The sequence below is a fragment of the Mustela putorius genome, unplaced genomic scaffold, assembly GCF_011764305.1.
Source record: "Mustela putorius furo isolate JIRA1106 unplaced genomic scaffold, ASM1176430v1.1 tig00000281_pilon_pilon_pilon, whole genome shotgun sequence".
Classification (NCBI taxonomy): domain Eukaryota; kingdom Metazoa; phylum Chordata; class Mammalia; order Carnivora; family Mustelidae; genus Mustela; species Mustela putorius.
The window spans coordinates 19,468,096-19,474,163 of record NW_025421343.1 but is presented as its reverse complement, the minus strand read 5'-3'; positions in this window follow the sequence as shown (position 1 = coordinate 19,474,163).

Below are 6,068 nucleotides of genomic sequence, written 5' to 3'. Positions count from 1 at the left end.
ACAACTAATTGAAAACAATTTAATGTTGGTTCATGAAAGGTTAATGGAATTCATGTTTTGGAGATGCCAATGCAACACAGACTTCGCCGGAAACACAAATCTAACCTTTATTCTCTTTAATTATTCGGTCAGAATAATTTCCTGGGAGCAGGTTTAGTCTCTGGATGGCTTTAATTAAGCACCAGTGAACTTTGAAGTTGACATCAACTCATCCAGCTGCAACTCAATTTTCAAATTAATCTGCGGTCTAACACAGAGGTTTTGTGGCCTAAGCAGGGGAGAGCTGGGGGCAAGTAGGAGACGGGCTTGGAGCCTGACAGGTATTAACCGATTCTGGAACTTCCTCCACCTTTCCCCCACCCTCTCCGGCAATTCCATAACCTGAGGAAAGCACCTTGGGCTGAGCTGAGCAACCAAGCCGAGACCCCCCCCTTCCTTGGCTTTTCCCCCCAGTGCTGGGGACAGCAGACCCCTGTCCAAGGTGCGCCCTGCCCCCCACCTCTGCCTCCTGCCCTCTGCCCACATCTCCCCACTCCAGAGATATGCTGAGACCGTTAGGAGCCCTGGCATGGCCCACCTGCGGGGAGGTGCCCTCAGGATACGCTCCTATCGCCTATGTGGCTGCCGACACTTCAGCCTGGCCCCAGCCTCAACCTCCCCAGTCTGCCTTCCAAAACCCAGCTCCCGGATTCTTTCGGTTGTACCTGATAGCCAGGCCCTGGCCCTTTTCCGCTGCTGACTGGGAGGCGACCCCAGCACTTGCCACAGCCTGGGCATCAGCGGACTTCTACCAGACCGTGATATTTACACTTGGCTGATCTGGCTAGTGCTTGTAGGGCAGCATAAAGAAAGGGCCAGGGCCTTGAGGTACACTCAAGTGACTATGACAGAGCTCAAGGTCATGGACAAGGTCATGGGCAAGGGGCATGATGTCCCAGGAGGGCTTTGTCAGAACTTGAGGGGGGAAAAAATTCTCTAAAGAATGCCATTCCCAGACACTCTGCTTGCCCTGTTTCCATTAGTATTTGCAGCAACTTCCTTGGAAATTGGTTCTAACCCATTCCAGACCCTGAGCAAAAGCAGCATCTGCCCAGCCAACACGTCCTGAGGCAGCACGGCACCCCCTGCATCCCGGAACCACACAAAGGTCGGTTCCCGATTCAAGCTCATGCAAGTGACAGCTGACAGTTGCCAATGCCAGAAAAAGCAAATGACCCATCCCACTCCTGTCCGCACCTTGGGAGGTGGCTGAGCCACCCCAGCTGCTCTCGTGTAAGAAGAGCAAGGCTCAGCTGATGCCTTCACAACAGCAGGGGCAACCTATAGCCAAGGTGCCAGAAGCTTCCCAGAACAGAAGCCACAGCCGGGGCAGTCTGTCCCACAGCACCAGACCCCCTCTGACCACAAGGAGCACGCAGATTGGAACAGGTGAGGGATAATGGCAGGATTCCTCCATAACAAAAGAGTTTCTTGGTCATATGGTTTATCAACTTTAAGCCACTGAAACAGAGACCCTGAAAAGGGCCTAAAAAATTTTAAGATGTTCCCTTAAATTTAATCACAGTGCTTGGTACAAAGACATCTGACTCATCTTTGGGTCCCTGGCACCTAAGAACATGTGCGTTTGCACCCTAATGAAACAGCTGGTAGAAGTAGAGGATGAGTAGAAGTCCTCGATAACCCTGGGTCAGAGGAGCCTTGGACAACCAAAGACGGCCAATGACCTTGACAAGAAGAGCACTGAGGACACAATCCCACTTTCCAACCATACCCAACTTGGGCAATTTGGGGGGCTAGATTAAAGTCTGATGCAACCCAGGAGTGCCTGGGTGTCTCAGTCTTTAAGTGTCCACCTTTGGCTCAGGTCATGATCCCCAGGTCCTGGGACTGAGTCCCGCATCGCGCTCCCTGCTCAGTGGAAAGCCTGCTTCTCCCTTTCCTTCTGCCTGCTGCTCCCCTGCAAAATAAATAAATAATAAATCTTAAAAAAAAAAAAAAAAAAAGGTGATGCAACCCAGAATATGGGCAAAATGTCAAATAAATGTATTAATTGCTGAGAGCAGGTAGTATCCCAATTTCTAAATAATGAATTGTTGCCCCTGGTGTAACCTCTACTAATGAAGGTCAACAGGTCAGAAAATAAGAGGTTTGCACAATCTGCAACTGTAAGAAAAGTCTGGAAGACTTGAGGAATGGAAACCTCAACACCAAACAAGCCCAGGGAGCCTCCCTAGAGCTCCACACACAAAGGGAAGGAAAAGTATACAAATCCAAGTCAGCCGGTGTTTAAAGCCACCACTTCCTTCACCAGGCCCCTGATGGCCTCACATCAGAGCCACACCAGACAAGAGGCTACGCAGCAGAAGGAAAGCTAGTCAGACCCTGAAAGGGAATCTGGGTGACAGAACAGAGGAGGGGGCACTTCTTTGAAAGGAGAAGTACAAAGGAGCTATCTGCAACCTTTCTTGCTCCTGTGCACCTGAAAAGAATTCTGACAATCTACGTGCGCCCCTTTGTATATATAAGCTTACAAGGAAAAATTTTAGATGTTATGTTTAAATAGCTGCAAAGAGTATAGTTTTGGGTGTCTGACAGGTATTGGTGTAAACTACTACATCACTCTTATAAACGTATTCAGTGGCACATAAATAGCACTGCAATTAGACACCTCCCTCCATCTCATTAAAAACACAAATGTCTATGTAACAGAAATTTCTCCTTCAACTTTTACTGATTCTCACTTCACTTTTCCACCTAAACTTTTACCCACCCCCAAATTTTATCTTTTTCTCTAAGATTTTATTTGTCAGAGAGAGAGAGAGAGAGAGTGAGCAAGCGCGCACAAGCAGGAAGAGCTGCAGACAGAGCAGGCAGATGGGAGAAGCGGCTCCCTGTTGAGCGAGGAACCTGATGTGGGACTCGATCCCAGAACCCTGGGAACATGACCTGAGCTGAAGGTAGATGGTTAACTGACTGAGCCACCCCGGTGCCCCTAGAAAAACAACTGAAGCCAAGAGAAATGTTACCACTTACCAGAATGGCAAAGATAAAAAGTCTGATAGAGCATTCTGCTGGCAAAAGGGAGGGGGAACCGGCACCCTCACCACAGCTAAGTAGGAATGCACACCAGCACCGTCTCTATCAGTGAGGACCAGCTATCAACACTAGAAACACACATTCCCTTCGCGTTGTAAGTCTCACTTCTAGAAATTACCCTACAAACACATTCAAGAACATTTAAGATGACATGGGAAGATCATATATTAAAGCAGGGCTTATAAAAGCAAAAACTTTACGACTAAATACCCATCAAAAGGAGACTAGTTAAATAAATTCTGATGTATTCATAAGGTGGGATAATTCAGAAAAATGAGGCAGAGACTCATTTGACGGGGCGCGTCGACATGACACAGAAGCCAAATCTGGGGTGTACTGAAGCACAGGAATGAATGTTGACAGAGACGGTGATCATTCCAATGTCAGGAAATCACACTAGACTCTGGAAGAGGAGAGGAGAGCTCATCTTCACAGGGAAATGTCAACAACGCAGAAAGAAAGACAGAACAGAGAATCACATTTTTACAACTACCTTAGTATTAAATGCTTCAGGCAAGAATCACCAATGACTACGACACTGCATGTAAACTAACGATGGGATGTTCCCAGTCTCAAATACCACCCCACAGATCACTTATTAATTCCAAAGGGGAAAGGGTATCTTATAAGGGAGCTGAATAAAGCTACTCTACCTTCAAATTGTTAATAACAGGACAATCTGGTATCAAGCTGAGAATACCCCATCATATAAGAATTTCTGACAAATATGTTTAACCTCAATCCAATCATAAGGAGACAGTAAGACAAATCCAAGTTGAAGGATGTTCTGCAAAACACTGCCCTGAACTCTTCAAACTCTTCAATGAACAACAGTGGGGACTATTCTGGATTTAAAAAAGCTAACGGGACACGGGAATTAAATACAACATTTGATCCTCGAGTGGCTTCTGGACTGAAAACAAAAACAAAAGTCAGTTAGCATGGGGCACCTGGGTGGCTCAGTCGTTAAGCGTCTGCCTTCAGCTCAGGTCATGATCCCAGGGTCCCGAGATTAAGCCCTGCATTGGGCTCCCTGCTCAGAGGGAAGCCTGCTTCTCCCTCTCCCACTCCCCCTGCTTGTGTTCCCTCTCTTACCATCTCCCTCTCTGTCAAATAAATAAATAAAATCACTGCTGGCAGGAATATAAAATGGTAAAGCTGATTTGGAAAGTCTGGCCAATTCCTCCAGAAATTAAACACAGTCACTACATGACCCAGCAATTCCACTCGCGGGTATATCCTACGTACATACGCGAGAGAAATGAAAACACAGGCCCATTCAAAAACCCGTACACCAATGTCCATTGAAACATTAATAGCATATTCATAGTAGTCAAAAAGTGGAAATAACCCACATGTCCATCAACGGATGAAAGGATAAACAAAATGTGGCCTATCGATACAATGAAGTCGCATTCAGCCATAAAAAGGAATGAAGCACTGACACATGACAAGTGCTACAACATGGCTGAACCTCAAACTCATTACAGGGAGAAGCCAGTCTCAGACGATCATGTGTCAAATGATTATATTCACAGGAAATGCCCAGAGAAGCCAAATACAGAGAAAGAGAAAATAGATCGGTGGTTGCTAAGGCTGGGAGTGGGGTGGGGGAGGGGAAATGACTTAACAGGACAGAACCTTCTCTTAGGGTAAGGAGATGTTTTAAAAGTGATTGTGGTGATGGTTGCACAACTCTGTATACAGTAAAAACCACTGAACTATACACTTTAAATAGGTGAATTGTAGGGGCACCTGGGGGGGGCTACGTCAGTTGAACGTCTGACTTTCAAGTTCAGCTTGGGTCAACTCTCAGGGTGGGGAGATCGAGCCCCGAATGGGGGCTCTGCACTCAGCAGGGAGTCTGCTTGAGCAGACTGTCCCTCTCCCTCCGCCCTTCCTCACCCATGCGTACACACTCTCTCCCTAAAATAAATAAATCGTTTAAAAAAAAAGATAAAATGAAATAGGTGAGTTCTATGGTGTGTGAATTATATTCCAATTAAGGCTGTCATTTTAAAAAACACAACTATAAAGGACACATTGTTGGGATGCCTAGGGAAATTTAAATACAGAATATATATTATAGTATTGTTATCAATGTTAAATGGAGTGTGACAACTGTATTACGGTTACAAAGGAAAATGTCCTTATTCTTAAAGGTACTGCCTACAGTTTTTATGGCTGAATTATCATAATTCCATAGCTTAATCTTAATTGATTCAGCAAAGAACAAATGTGCGTTTACAGACATTCATTACATGTCCCTGCACTTGTAAGGGAACAAGAAAACGCAAATCTATTGCTCAGTGAAGGTACACACAGTACACAGGTGTGTACTGTGCTCCTCTTATGATCCTTCTGTAGTCTGAAGTTTTTCAAAATAAAAACTTGGAGGAAATACCAGAGAAGAATAAAGTTTAGATCTGTACAGACAAGTAAGAGCCTGCCAGCCTGTGAGGATGCTGCTGGGTGTTTATTTTACCCTCAGCAAAAGGTCACAGACTACCACTTTATATATAATAAAATCCCACCTTTTCTCAGCTTTCATAGAATATACGGATGTGAAGTCTACCAATGTGACAGCACAGGAAATTAATGTCTAAATGAACTGTGTGTTACAGGCACATTTCACTAAGGGGCGAATTGCTTTCTTAAAAGGAACCATATGGGGGGCGCCTGGGTGGCTCAGTGGGTTAAGCCGCTGCCTTCAGCTCAGGTCATGATCTCAGGGTCCTGGGATCAAGTCCCGAATCGGGCTCTCTGCTCGGCAGGGAGCCTGCTTCCCTTCCTCTCTCTCTGCCTGCCTCTCCGTCTACTTGTGATTTCTCTCTGTCAAATAAATAAATAAAATCTTTTTAAAAAAAAAAAAAAACCATATGGTAATCATTAATATGCCATTAGCCTATTACATGACTTTGAGGAACCATTCTGTAAAGATTATCTGGTGTCTAACTAAAAAGAAAGAAATG